This window comes from Sinocyclocheilus rhinocerous, unplaced genomic scaffold (assembly GCF_001515625.1).
Source record: "Sinocyclocheilus rhinocerous isolate Xijiao unplaced genomic scaffold, SAMN03320098_v1.1 scaffold429, whole genome shotgun sequence".
Classification (NCBI taxonomy): Eukaryota; Metazoa; Chordata; class Actinopteri; order Cypriniformes; family Cyprinidae; genus Sinocyclocheilus; species Sinocyclocheilus rhinocerous.
In genome coordinates this window covers 1,056,116-1,072,163 of record NW_015665829.1, presented here as the reverse complement: position 1 = coordinate 1,072,163, position 16,048 = coordinate 1,056,116, and the positions used below count along the sequence as shown (strand labels likewise).

The window sequence follows — 16,048 nt, the reverse complement described above, 5'->3', positions numbered from 1 at the left end:
TTTGAAGCTATTTCCTTTTACTCATCATTCTAGTTTTGTTTATATAATATAGATGATTTAAAATCAGCACTATATTTGACAATTATTCTCATGCTACCTACATGATTGAAAGAAACAATGTGGGGGGAAAAAAAGACAACAGCTTCTTTCTTTAAAGATTTTTTTCCTCTTTATTTAGCTGAACATTTATTCATCCAAAAACGGTTTTCACCTCTGGGTTACAACACTACTCAGCATTTGAACAACAAATGCACCAAAAATAATGTTACATGTCAATCTCACAGTATGTAATATTCACTGCTGTCCTAATATCTTGCCTTGCTCAAAATGAACACTTGGTGATCCAACACCACAGCAAAGTAAGCGTTTCTCCCTGTAAAGGACAGAAGAAAATAAGATTACATTTTACATGAAGAAAAATCATTTATTCCCATAAGATTACAGACAGCTAGTTGAAATGTTTGAAGATTATATAACCATGCTGGGAAGGGCAACGCAGCAGGCCTCAAACCACCTCAAAATCGCTCTAGCAGACATTACAGGAAAGGACAGAGTCACAATGACTCAACCTTGCTGGTCAGCCTGCAACAATGACTTCGGTTTTAGAGAAAGCTTAACTAAAACCGTATAATAAAGTGTTGCTTTGAAAATAGGTGTGAATTATTTGTTTACCAAACTTACTTCCTTGTAGCAAATGCGAGAAACTCATGGCAAAGGTGGCATCAAACTCATGACCAATATATAACATTAACTTGGCCAGATGAATGCTCTCTGAAGGCTTCAAGGAATTTCCATTTTGCTGTAAAAGAAAGACCATTTCAGGAAGTTTCACAAGTAAAGGATTACATTGTGCAGAATTTGAGACCTTCAAGCACATGTTTGAAGTATTGATTGTCTGAGGTTTCTATAACCATACTGCAGAAGGTAAACAGCAGGCCTCAAACCACCTCATGTCCATCTAGCAGACACAATAGGAAAGGACACAGTCACTTCAGACTCAACCTCGCTGAACGGCCTGCCAGACTACTACATATTACATTACATACATATTCATTTAATTACCAAACTGGCCAAAAACTACATTAACAATGCACATAATGACTTTTTAATACAGATAAAAAAAAAGTTAAATTGAACGAACACAGGCATCTGAGCTCGACACGTGGACCCTTGTGACCACGTGCTTTTTTTTTTTGGACAACTTATTTAAAACTACTCAGCTATATTAAGATACAATTTAGAAAGAACAAGGCATTATAATACAAATCTAATTTTTTATTTACACTTACAAAAAATACTTAAACTTAAAATCTATCCTTACAGCATTGTACGCCTACTGCATAATATTTTACATATCACATTAAGATGAACAATAAATAACCTTTTGTTATGTTTACGCACTTATATTTCAAGCTCACCTCAAAACAGACACGAGCCAGAAGACACCGCTTGCACGGCAGTCCTGGAGTGAAAGAAAGATCCAGAAATCAAGTCAGTTGAAGGTCTTTTCTTCTTCTTCTACGTTTTTGATGGCAGCTCGCAATACAGGTTTGTTATGCGTTACTGCCACCAACTGGACAGGAGTGTGAAGCGCAGAAGAATAAAATATTAGTAACGCATATTTGAAATTCTGTCATATAAACTTGTTACACTGAGATAATGCAATAATATGGCACATATCATTCTGGACCATTGTTAAAAGGTTTAGCAAAGTTTGAACTTTTCTAAAGTTCATTGCTTTCATTTTCATATACTGGAGTGAGTGGTTAGTTCTATATTAATTTGAAATGTATTGCCATTTGCACAGGTACATTACAGTACATTGGACTTCTTGTGAGTTTCTCAGAGTCAGCTTTTGTAGAAAAGTAAGCAGTAAACATTCTCAAAAAAAAAGTGCAAGAGAGAAAGAGAGAAAAAAAAATGCTGATTTGATTATTTTGCCGATTTGATTAGAGAACTAGACAACTTTTCTATTTTGTAATCCAATTATTTTTATATATAATTCGACTTTAAAATAATAATAATGAACAGACCTACCAAATTGTAATATTGATTTACACTGCCATTTTACAGAATGATAATCTGGCTTCACTTAGTACGCAATTAATTTCATCTGCAATGACAACTAAATTATGTCATTACTATCTTCTATTATAAATAATTTCTTTTGAAAATAGTAGTTTAGGCTAGGCTTTCTACAATACTGTGCAGTAGCCTAGTTACACAATGCTCTCATTTAATGCAGTTTCAAGTGAAGTCGACTTTAAATGTTTTGGTCCTTGGCCTAAACTGTTCCTGGAGTCAACATTACAGGTATAAAGACATAAAATAGATTTAGTTTTCGAACAGAGTGATGGAAAATCCTGTCGATTCCAATTCTTACACTAGAGGGGAGCATAATACTGTTGATCATGTTGACGTCTCACAGCACCGTAAACCAGTTAGTAGTTACTTTGGGCTAATATTCAATCTGGTCAGCCCCAGCTTGCCAATAGAGGAGGTGGCCAGGAGAAATCTGTGCCTTCTGTCTCTGTACACACCGACTGCCACTGTTTGTCCACTTATTCTACAAATGGCTATGCAAATGTATCCTTCAATAGCTTGTGTTAATAACAGCAGCACTATGGTCTAGTGTTTTTGAATCTGAAACATGAGGAAGAGTTTCAGTTTACATGGGGCTTTAATCAGACGACACAGAGAGCCACACAGCAATATGAGAGCGCACAGCACTGTGCCAGCACAGCTAAAACGGGATGAGCTAAGAAACAGACATCAGTGTTGTGTCATGAAATGAGGCTCTTGAGCAGATGGACCAAATAACTCCTCTGTGCCGCTTGCAGGCGTTCACTTTTTCAGTCCTTGTTTAAATAAATGAATATTTGGGGAAATTTGGTCTGTCAGTTGTTTTTTGTCACAACATTTTGGTTGCTGTATTGGTCCAATATGAAGTCCTCCTCTATAAATTTGGCACATTCTATTTGAACATAGTTCTCAACTGGTTTTGCGTCAGGATCCATACATTGGACATTAAATTGCAACCAAAGCACCAAAGTAAACAAATATGCCTTTAATATCAAAAGTGATTTATTTTTGCATAGGCCTAACAATATGCAATCTATACAATCATAACATACAGTAAATTGAATATTATCAAACCATTTTTGAAAATTGACCATTTTAAATACACAATTATATACAAAACAAACAATCAAACTTTTAACTTGTGATGAGTTAAGTGTCTATTTATTTTGCTATTTTATCCATGTTCATTCAAATGAATACAAATTCATATATTAATCAAAATATTTATTTTCCTAAAGACATATATATATATTTGCTTTTTTCACCATAAACAGAAGCTTAATATAGTATGAAAATATGAAAAGTGTTTCAAACAGTATAATAAGATATGAAAGTAGAATTTTCAACTAAGATGAAACTAAAAACATGTTGTTAATTTGTTTGTAATTGTTTAAATTACATAAATAAAAACAACTTTGAAAAATCTTAATGTTTTGTATTATATCTTTTAAAAAATATATAATTTAAAATATATTTAAAATATAAAATCGTCTGTTATGTACTTAAAAAATTACTTTAAAAATAAATTAAATAAAAATTAATAAAATCCATAATAATTTCTGTCAGTAAAGCTAGCTAGTATGTGCTCTGCACATCTATTTAACAAAATTTACTATTTAACAAAATAGTTTATTTTGATTTTTCTATCATGGATGTTATTTTCTTTAAGACAGATTGAGGGGAAAAAAAAGAAAAACTGGTTTTAATAAACTATTTTTGATTAGATCAATTTAAACAAATGCCAGTCATTTTACTTTTTTTTCAGTGTAGTTGCGTTTAGCATTGTTATCGCCCTGCTATACTTGACCTTACATGACCCTATCAAAACAGACCTGGGATGCATTTTTATGTCACAACCCATCAGTTTAGAAGCACTGCCCTAATAGACCTCCAGCCAGCAGTAGACAAAAAAAGATGAAGCACTCAAATAGTTCTTGGACAAGGCCTGGCTGGGCAGATGGCAACTGCCTCCCTCTCTCTCTGCCAGCCATTAAGAGCAGTAATCCATCTAAAGGAATTCTGGGTAAAGTGCACAGTTTAACAATGCTGTAATGCAGCACAGTGACGCACATCACAAACAGTAGGACTTATGCCTCTGACCATTGCACTTGCCTTGAGGTCGGACGCCACTTTCCAAGAACCAAACAGATGCTGCTTTAATACTGCAGGTTATATGATGCACAACATACACTCGTTTACACTGAGATTCATAATAACATGTTTACCTTATAAATGCTGTTGCTTTAGTGTGGAGTTGCACAAGCAGAGCAGTGAATGATGCTTTTGTTTGAGTGTTGCGAACTCTCATCAGCTGAAGGTGGGGGAGGAACACAGCGCTACACAGCGTGAAGGGCAAGACGACACATATACAGCGATTTAAGGGAAAGTGATTCATTGAAGAACTTTCACTGAATTACAGTGCATTCTGTACAAAAATACTGCAGTACACAGTGAAATGAAACAAGACAGTACAGAACTAGCATAGTGATACATCTATGAACATGTGCGGCCCAACTAGTCCACAACTTTGTTTGAATAGGCTAGTGCAATGTTGCAATATAACACCTGGGATACGTTGACCTCGATGTAAATTTTCCACTGAACACCCTGAGAGAGCACAGACTCCAGCACAGAGAGGTGATCGACTGATAGTCGTGTGCACAGCTGCCTGTGTAACAGGAGAACATTGGGAAGATTTTGAAACACTCAGATCAACGGTTTCAGGTCTTATTGACGTATAATCAGGGTTCATAAAATTCCAGTCAGCTGACCTTATCGGTATATTAGATTAAAAGAGGCAAAAATAACAACACAGGTCTCATAGCATGGTGTCATAGCAGGCCACACACACAAGAGAAACTTGAGTCAAGTTCATCCCTGCCCTAGTAGGTTTCATTTCACAAGCTTTCTCTTTCCTGCTGGCTGTTACTAGCTGATAATAACTGTTGTCTTTCACAGCTTCAGGTTTATAGTGGTGTTGTGTTCTGTTTGCTGTGTTCACACAAAAATGAACATTCTGTCATCATTTACTCACCAAACCTGACTTAATTTTTTAGAACACAGAGAAGATATTTTGAAGAGTGTTTAAACTGCTGTTGTCTATACAACAAAATATAATGAAGTACTTTACATGTGCTTTAGTATGTTAAATACAACAAAGTTATATTATATTATCTTCAAGTACAGTTATTTTTATTGCAAGTGCACATTCAATACAATTAAAGTGCACTTAATACATTTCTTAAGTTTCACAAATTTTTCAGTGAAAAAAGAGGCCCTGTAATCCCACATTTTCTTTACAGATCTAAAAAGATGTCCCAGACTATGCTCAGATTTGCCAAGATACGAAATCCTGCAATTCATTCAACATTTTTCACATTATCTGTCCTATTTTTAAAACTCTAAATTCTTACTGTAAGCCAACAATTGTGTCTTTTGGGGTCTTCTGAGGAATTTTAAAAGAAAAATCTGGGATGAAATGAATACTTTAATGAAATATAGCTGAGAACTTCATTTAGTCACCTGAACTGTGAAAGCACAACCTCTGAGAAATAAATTTTCATCCATCAGGCTATTCTGAGCTGCACTGTGCAGTTAATGCATGAACAATGTTTGGTTTGCCTGTGTTAATATAATATACCAAAGGTGATCACTGGACTGCATGAATGGCGTCATGGAGGAGTTGTATTTGCAGTGTCATCTCCCTGGCTTGTTAGTCATGCAGTAATACCCACTCCATTCCTCCTGCTAACGGCCTGATGACTCAGGTCTCATGTACCGCCGCTGACTGCTGGATGTTCTGCTCAAGTGTGACAGTATTACTGTCCTCCTAATCCTTCCTGCCTTCCATCTTTTTCAAGCCAGCTTATTTCCACTCCTTAGAACCATTGCTCATCCATCTCTTTCTCAGGCTCATTCTCCTCCCTCCCTCCATCCTCCTCCCCATCTGTAGGTCAGCTGACTGGATAAATCCAGGTTATTTGTGGAGGCCCGATCCCCGCATAATGGAATTATCACATGACACACTGTACTGTGACACAGCATGTGTATGCTGCCCGACTACCCAGGTGAATTGACCGTCTGGGCTTCTCAGACATGACATGGAGGTTAAATGGACAGTGATAGATCATTCTTTGATCATTCAAGAACATTATAGCCTTAATGCAGTATTATTTATGCATGTTATGGGGGTCATTTTGTCAAGGGATCCTATTTAAATACTTTTAAAGTGTGTAATTTTCAAAACATTCCCCCATCTTCTATTGGTCAGTAGAAACAGATTGTCCCGCCCCAAAGTCATGCCATTGTTTAAGGCAATGTCTCTGCATCGAGATGGTCAGATTTATTTAGTTATTTATTTTGGAAAGGAATCAACCTTCAAATAGCTTAATTAAAGCGGTTTTTGTTTCTGGCTCTGCACATTTAACTAGGACAAGAGAAAATACAATCTGGTGAATCAGTTATTTGAACCAGAAACAAATTGTCCGAAAAAATTTGAGGCTATGGATTACAGGTAATAATGTTATAAATAATGTTTAGTTTCTTGCACAGACTGATTATTTTACTTCATAAGACCTCAATATATCATCAGGAGCCATGGGTATTCATTTTGTGTTCCTAGTAGAGGTCTGCATGGGCTTTAAACTGAAGCCCGAACCCGGCCTGTACTTGCATGCAACGGTCAGTAAACAAATACATGTAAAGAAACAGAATAATTAAGGATCGGCCAGTTTACAAGGCAAAAGAAAAAACACTTACCAGTTATGAACATTTATGAACATCAGGTGCAGCGGTCACATAAATTCTGCCGAGTTTTTGAATGGTTGTATACGACAAGACGATAATTCTTCCATTGTGCAAATTATGGTCATTTTCGTGAGTTAAGGCTCTTTAGCATTCGGCCTGCTTTAAATCAGATACAGAGATGCAGTGCGGTAAGATCACATTTGTTTGAATTAATTAATTATATCATTTATTTGAATTAGCGAGAAAGAGAGAGAGAGAGAGAGAGAGGGATAAAAAGTTTAGTGAACCTGCGTCTGCGCATCTCTCTCTACAAGCAATGAGGCTGACACGTGGTATGGTCATGGGTACACCGACACCTGAGGTGTCAACAGATGGTTTGGAGGTCAGGGATTGGGAGATCCCAGCCAATGTTGTCCAATTACAAGTGGCTGATGTTACGTTAAAGCCGCTGTTTGCCAAAGCATGTAAGGGCGAGAGTAAAGTACAAACACTTGGGGCTGAAATGTATTTTGTGCAGAATTATATTTTGTATGTAAAGTCTAATGGTGTTACACGTCTTATCGTCCCTAAGTGTTCTAGGTCTATTGTGTCAACCCTTGCCCATACTATACCATGGTCAGGATATCTTGCACACCAAAAAACATACCAAAGACTCAGTTCCTGTTTCTTTTGGCCTTCCATGTATAGTGATGTACTCACATACTGTGCCTCATGCTCTGTTTGTCAGAAAACCAGTGCTGTTCGTAGGTCAGCCAGAGTTCCTTTGTATACATTGCCAGTGATCTCCACTCCATTCAGAAGAATCGCAATGGACATAGTCGGACCCCTGGAGAAGAGCAGTGCTGGTCACTATTATATCTTGGTTGTGTGCGACTATGCTACTCGGTACCCTGTAGCATTCCCCTTAAGATCAATTACAACTGCCAAGATAATCAGTGCTCTTGTGCAAATACTTTCCAAAGTTGGTATCCAAGACGAGATCGTCACTGGTCAAGGCACCAACTTTACATTGAGCTTGATGAAGCACCTCCAAAGACAGCTGGGTATCCAGTCGATCAAGACAAGCCCCTATCACCCACAGACAGACGGACTAGTCGAGCAGTTCAACCAAACCCTCAAGAACATGCTGAGGAATTTTGTCAGTGACACAGGAAAAGACTTGGACGAGTGGCTGCCGTTTGTGCTGTTCGCCTACAGGGCGGTACCGCAAGCGTCAACAGGGTTTTCATCTTTTGAATTGGTCTGTCCAGGATCTACTAGATCTGCTGAGGAAGAGCTGGGAAGCCCCGATGACATCCACAGCTGGTGAACAAGGTATTCTTCAGTATGTGCTGCAGATGATAGACCGCTTTGAGAAGTACAGAGAACAAGCCATTGAGAACTTGGAAACGGCCCAGAAACCACAGAAATGATGGTATGACCAGTTTGCACGACACCAAGAATACGGACCAGGACAGAAAGTATTGTTGTTACTGCCGTCATCGGCAAACAAGCTTTTAGCAAAGTGGCACTACGAGATCCTGAGACGTGTGGGACGTCACTGTGCGGTCACTTATGAGGTATTGCACCCTGAGAAGGGGAAGTCCAGCCAAGTGTACCACGTCAACCTCCTGAAAAAGTGGCGAAAGAAGGCAGCAGACAAAGTGATAGTACTGTTTGACTGCAAAGGAGCCACAGATGGAGAGGAGGGTGAGGACGAAATGGAAGACGTGGCTGTACAGAGATCTCCGGCAAAGATAACCCTGGAACACCTGGAAGAGGACCAAGAGGGAGCAGCTGCTACAGATAGTAGACAAGCACCCGAATCTCTTCAGGTCAGAGCCGAGAAGAGCCATCCTGATTGAACACACCATCCAGCTCACTGACCCAACTCCCATTCGACAACAGCCCTATCCAGTGCCTGAACGGCTGATTGAGCCACTGAGGTGGGAGATTCAGCTAATGAGAAATGTGGGGGTGATCGAACCGTTAAACAGCCTGTGAAGCAGCCCAATCGTCCTGGTACTGAAGAAGGATGGGTCACTGAGGATCTGCCTCGATTTCTGAAAGCTCAAGGCTGACGCATACGAGGTTTGATGCGTACCCAATGCCTTGGATTGATGAGCTGGTAGAACGGATTGGTCAAGCCAAATACATCACCACTCTAGATTTGTGCAAAAGGATACTGGCAGGTGCCCTTAGCTCAACAATCCCGAGAATACACCGCTTTCAGAACATGCTTAGGACTGTTACATTTGACAACCATGCCGTTCGGGTTAAACGGAGCTCCAGCAACATTCCAACAGCTGATGGATCATGTTCTACAAAGAGCAGAGGACCGCCGTGCAGCATATCTAAGTGACGTGGGCATCTACAGTGGTAGCTGGGAAGAGCATCTACGGCACCTGAGCAGGATATTACAGAAGATTGGTGACGCAGAATTAACCTGAAACGTGACGAAGTCAAGTCAAGTCACTTTTATTTATTTAGTGCTTTATACAATACTGATGGTGTCAAAGCAGCTTTACAGTGTCAAATAGGAAAATAGTTTGCCAATAATGCAAGAGGACTATAACAAAGAGTCATTTTTGAGAGAGTTTTCAAGAGTTCATTGATGATTCTGTGATGTTCATGGATGATTCAGTGATGTCATCATCCAGTTCTGCTCCGGTACAAGACACGCTTGTTCTGTCTAGTCGTATTGGAAACATGCTTGTTCTTAAGCTCTCGGTTGTTATTGGGAATATGCTTGTTCTTAAGTTATAGTTGTATTGTCGGGAACACGCTTGTCCCAGAGCTATCTGGTTGTTATTGGAACATGCTTGTTCTAAAAGCTGTAGTCGTATGGGAACATGCTTGTTCTTAAGCTGTAGTTGTATTGGGTAGTGACGAATGGAGCTCAAGCGTAGTTCAGGGCAGGCAGACCACGGCATGACAGCCAGCATCAGCTGACTGTAACTCCTCCCACTACAATTAAATAAAATATATAAGTTCATCCGTACTCACACTTGCCTTAGTCTGTTGCACAGACATGCAGTACTTTCAGTTAAAGTTTTTATTTCATGTAATTTTTTTATGGTTTTAATTATAGTTTAATGACCCTGCACACAACCTGTTGTCTGTTTTCTAATTCAGACACATAACTAGCATTTAACATTGAAACCACTTCACACAGCACATTTAAGAGAGCTAGACAAGATCTACCAGACAAAGTCACTTTCATTGAGGGGCATGCCAGATATCAGAGTTACCCTTCAGACTAATCTGTTTTGATCTTATTATGTCGGCGCTCCTACCCCTGCGTTCAGTTGCATGTTCTTAGCATTTTTTTCTCAGCACTGTGACGAAAGTTCAGTGTATTCATTCCTTATACTGGCATTGTGTAAATAGCAATTATCATACACAGACAAAAAAGAGAGACATTTCATCATAATAAATTTGGCCATCTTTATAGTGGCCTCAGCTGTATGTCGGCACTCCTACCCCTGCGTTCAGTTGCATGCTCTTAGCATTTTTTTCTCAGCACTGTGATGAAAGTTCAGTGTATTCATTCCTTATACTGGCATTGTGTAAATAGCAATTATCATACACAGACAAAAAAAGAGAGACATTTCATCATAATAAATTTGGCCATCTTTATAGTGGCCTCAGCTAACCATATTAAGATTCATGAAGGACATAAAGATCACAGTACAAGCAAAGTATTGTAAGCATTCAGTTTCCACTGGCTTGATATTGCATACTAGTCACAGCCTTTCCAAATTTTTTCATGTTACTTTAATCGATTATCCTCTTAAGATTTTTTGCTTTTAAATATTTGCTTTCATTTGCATTGGTAACATCTGATCTGTTTTGTATTTTAAAGGTGTAGTTGAGCGAAAAATGAAAATTATGGCAACAATTACTCACTCTTATGTCATATCAAACCTATATGACTTTCTTTCTTCTGTGAAACATAAAATATAAATTGAGAGATTGGTCAATGGTAACCAAACCTGTTTGGTTACCAACATTCTCAAAATATCTTATTTTACATTCCACAGAAAGTCATATAAGTGGAACATGAAGATGAGTAAATAATCTATTTTGAGTGAACTATCCCTTTAATTGCTTTTTTGTGGACGTCTTTGACCTTTGCAACGCGTTTTTTTCTTTTTTTCACTCCATGAGTGCCAATTTTTAAGAAGCCATATTAGATTAAAAAAATGAACTTCTAAAAGTGCATCTCAAGACTGTTTTTGAAAGAAAGAATATATCCCATGTGAATGGCTTCTTAGTTGTCAGTTTGAATGAGTCCAGAGACACAGCTGACTTTCAACCCTCTGCGCAAGAGCACAAAGGAGATTCAGGTCACATCGAGTCACAGCCGCTAAATCCATTTGCTGGAACCTTCCACATCAGACAGCAGGTGAGCCACTGGTAACCATGGTAATCAGACTGGGGGACTTTCCATTTGCCTGCAAGTCCCAGTCGCCCAAGCCATTCATACACAGACATATCTACAGCAAGTTCAGCAGGGGTTGTTGTCTGGACCAGACGGATTATATCCAACCTGCTGTACAGATGGACATTTATGGACAAAACAAAGCTTGTCAGTAGGGGCGACATATTCAGACCTTACAGCACTTAGCAGGAACGCTTATCAAAAGTGACTTTCAAAGGAGGAATATGCATATGAGCTTCATTCTAAGGAAGCAGTGAAATATGTATCTTTAGATGTTTCTTGAAATGGAAAGGGTTGGGAGGATCAATAAACGTGATCTGATTGGCTATGCAATTTAGAGTCAGAGTTTACAGATGGTTGCTACAATAAGCACTTCTGAGGAAGAACTAGTTGCTGGATTTATCATAATTTCTGATGTATATAACATCAAACATATAAGTCAAAGATAACCTTGAACACACCTGTATATTACGCCAAAGTTATTTTAAAATTCATGCTTGTCATGATTGTGTCATAAGATATATATTTTAGCTTAGACTAGCTGTGGGAAACTGACAGTTTTACATGACCACCCATGTCCAATCTGACATCTGAATGAAATGCACAAACACAAGTTAACCTTATCAATAATAATAATAATAAACTTTTGCCTGGATAAAAAGAGCATTGGAGCGTCTGTAGTGAGTTGTGGCTTGAAAAGAGGGAACGCACCATCAATTTCTGTGCTCGTATTTTTCTTCATTAAAAACCATTGTAACTCCTGGAAGTTGCGTAGCTGTCAGTGTGATTCTAGCTTGTGATTTTCAGTTCGCAAAAGTGATTTCCTGTTGCACGTGCAATATGCATCAGACGGTCAGTAAACGGACTGTGGGAGGCCCATTGGATTGACATGAAGCTGAGAGTCACTTCCTTCCTATCTGGGGTGCGTTTCCCAAAAGCATCGTTAGCTAACTATGGTAGTTAGTTCCATTGAAATCTATTGGTAACGACGGAACTTGCAACCATAGTTGCTTTTGGGAAACGCACCCCTGGTCAGTTGCACCAGACTTTGTAATCTAATGATAAAGTAATAAATTAATACATTCGTAAACTTATAGAGTGAGAAGTCTGGCTTTGTAAGACTATTCAAGCTCATTCAGAATCAGTGAATGAGCCAAAGGAAGTGCTCATAGAGATGACAGAAGAATGTAACAGACTGTGAACATCTGTCAACCTCATTCCTCCACATCATTTCAGGTTTCAACAGGATTGAACAAGGGCTCTCCAACTGACAGGTTCTCACAGAAACAGCTTTGAACCACCAAGGGAAAAGACTGACCTGTTGAGTCAAGAATGAACTTTGGAAACAACACATGCCATTAAAAATAAGCAGCGAGGAGCACTCACAACACCAGCTGTCTAAAGACCCCTCCACGGGTGACAAAGCTATTATTAGTATTAAATATATAAGAAAATGAAAATGGATCAACAGGTCGGTTCTCCTAATGCACGTTCGCAAAGTGCTCCCCCAGTGAGACATCTATTTTAGCACAGTAAATACAAACACTGAGTGTCATAATAGCATATAATTTATGGTTATAAAAACACTAATAATAAAGAGAATAGACAATAAATTATAAATAAAAATATTGAGGAAAAATAAAAAAATGTCAGTAGACAGAATTGTGAATGTGCATATGTGCTATTTACAGATGAAAGTTTTGATGAGTTATTTACAGATGTACAGTCCTGAGGTGTGTTATGTGTTGTTCGGGTGGGATGTGGCCTGGGGGGAAAAACTGTTCTTTTGAGTTCCCAAAAAGAACATTTCAGTAACAGTTCTTAAAAGAACCATTTTTTCTTATAGTGTGAAAAACATTGTAATAATCTAAAGAATCATTTTCCACTATAAAGAACCTTTTGTACAATGGAAAGTTTCCATGGATGTTAAAGTTTTTTTGTGGAGCCATAGATGCCAAAGAAGAACCTTTATTTTTTAAGAAAAAAGAAGCAAAAATGTATTTAAATTCTGTAAACCCATAAAGTCCACATCTATGGTTTGCCCCAAAATGTCAAATATGACATGTTGAAATGAATTTCAAAATAGGTCCCCGAGGCCTTAGAATGCAGAGAAGCACTCTCATGTGAAATTTAAGTGTCTGCTTAAATGAGGTGGCAGGGCAGATGTTTTGAATATTGCACATTTAACCTCTAGTTGCTAGGCAACCATATATTCCGTCCATCCTAACCTTAAATAAAATGCATTAGTTAATGCTCACTCTTCATGCAGGCAACGTTTTCACTGTAAGGATAAAAATGATAGGTGTTTAAAGTGTTATAAAGAATTGTTTAAAGAATAATAATACTAGATGAGTAAGAATCCAGCATATGTTGGATTTGTAAACTGGTTCCAAAAAGATGAAAAATTATGACAGAACGTATGTTGAGATGTGATTAATGTACATTACTGATATTGATACGCACATTCATGAGATTGGGTTAAATCTTCTTTATAGGTCATTATGTAGCGTCCAGATGCTGGTTGTGATCTGTCTTCTAGAACATGATATTCCGTATCCCTTGAATCCCCTCACTTGAAGCAGTCTGTTCATTCAGGAATAACATCCATCATTCATTCTTTTGAAGGAGCTTCAAGACGTGCGGAAGTGTATTCACAGTGTGTAAATGCTCCCATAACACTAAAGGTAATGTAGCTCTATTTAAGCCTTGTTATAGTTTCAGTTTTTTTAGATTGTAATTTCACTTTTTCTGAATGAAGATTTTGTGTCACGATTAACCTGATGGGATCTCAATGAAGATGGAATAAGCCTGTGTAATCCCATTGACGGAGACTCTGTAATTCCACAGCCCTTTACCCATCTGTTTAGCTGTCCAGATGGAGATCCAAAAGGATATAGAGCCTATATGAGTGTACAATACATTTAGATACTTAAAGAAACAGTTCAACCAAAAATACTAATTTGTTTACAATTTACACACCCTCAGGCCATCCAAGATATAGATGAGTTTGATTCTTCATTGGAGCAGATTAGATTAGAAATTTAACATTATATAAATTGCTCACCAATGGAACCTCTGCAGTGAATGGGTGCCGTCAGAATGAGAGTGGTGTGGATTACTTGTGATGTTTTTATCAGCTGTTTGGATTCTCATGCTGACGGCACCCATTCACTGCAGAGGATCCACTGGTGAGCAACTTATATAATGTTAAATTTCTTGTAATCTGTTTCCTTGAAGAAGCGAATCTACATCTTGTATGGTCTGAGAGTGAGAAATTTTTCAGCAAATTCTGAAATTTCTGAGTGAACTATTCCTTTAAGCAAAGCTTAAAAATTATCATTTGTATTTTTGCTAATATTTATTTTTAAAGATGTAAATTAAATCCTGACACTCTTTTTTTTATGTGCAGCATTTTGGGGCCTTTAAACCAGACTGTATTTCTATGCTGTGTGTGTTTTATAAATATTAGTTTGTGTATTATAAAAATGGATTATAAATCATCTGACCATAAATGTGTGTGTTTGTGTGAGTGTGAGAGCGCTCTGAAGTCCACTGGAAAATCTCCTGCTGCTGTAGTGGAATGTAGTCACAGCCGGCTGCCAGCACTACATCTCACAAATACACTTACTGTAGCCTAGTATAAATATCACACAGACACCACTGACTGACACAGCAAATGCCACAGCACAGCCTTCTGTAATGTAAACCTCTACACTGCATGTTGGTAAATGTTATTGTGTATTAAATTTCCACAAACACTCCCAGAACAGTCAAAAACAACCCAAACATTTAAAGCTAATCTGTAAGATCAAAAAATCGAATCCTTTGCAGTTAATTGAATGCTCTTGATGCAGAAAATGAAAATTCTGTCATTAATCACTCACCCACATGTCATTCCAGACCCGTAAGACCTTTGTTCATCTTCGGAACACGAATTAAGAATTTTTTTTATGAAATCCGAGAGCTTTCTGACCCTGCATAGACAGCAATGCAACTACCACGTTTAAAGCCCAGAAAGGTAGGACATTGTTACAATAGTCCATGTGACATCAGTGGTTCAACTATAATGTTATGAAGCTACAAGAATACTTTCTGTGCGCAAAGAAAACAAAAATGCGTGTGTATTCCTCTGCTTGTAAACAAGGCACAGCGCATGCATGTTCTAAGTTAGAACGCCGACTCCTGCGTCAGCAGCACCACACGCATGCATTATGGTACTCTCGTGAACGGCGGCAGAGACTGACCCAGAAGAGAAGAAATCGTTGAATAAAGTTTTTTTTTTTTTTTGCGCACAAAAAGTATTCTCGTAGCTTCATAACATTACTTTTGAACCACTGATGTCACATGGACTATTTTAACGACATCCTCACTACCTTTCTGTTGTCTATGCAGGGTCAGAAAGCGCTAAGATTTCAACAAAAATATCTTAATTTGTGTTCTGAAGATGAACGAAGGTCTTAGAGCTTTGGAACGACATGAGGGTGAGTAATAAATGACAGAATTTTCATTTTTTGGGTGAACTATCCCTTTAATGTATTAATGTTAAAGTTTTACTTTTTTCATGGTGTGATTTTTGGTGAATTGTATTGAATTCAATTAGGGTCAGTTTGATCTGGAACATAATACAAAAATAAGTAAAAAAAAAAAATTATATATCACAAATATAAAAATAAATTAAACACATAGCAGATTTTTTCTGTTTTAAAGGATAAACTATTAAATCATACTACTTTTTTAGGGAGTTGCCTTGTTAACTGAGGTTCAGGAGCAAGGCCACGCCTCAACCAATCATCTAAC

The 16,048-nt window shown here is 37.9% G+C and overlaps 1 long non-coding RNA gene across 1 annotated transcript; it reads right to left on the bottom strand.

Moving 5' to 3' along the window:
* Nucleotides 1-146: 146 nt before the first annotated feature.
* On the bottom strand, nt 147-1,514 carry LOC107731559 (uncharacterized). The gene is made up of 3 exons (XR_001638783.1): nt 1,419-1,514; nt 682-799; nt 147-373 (listed from the first exon to the last, which is right to left on the bottom strand). It is a non-coding gene; the product is annotated as an uncharacterized LOC107731559 (long non-coding RNA).
* Between the last annotated feature and the right edge of the window lie 14,534 nt (nt 1,515-16,048).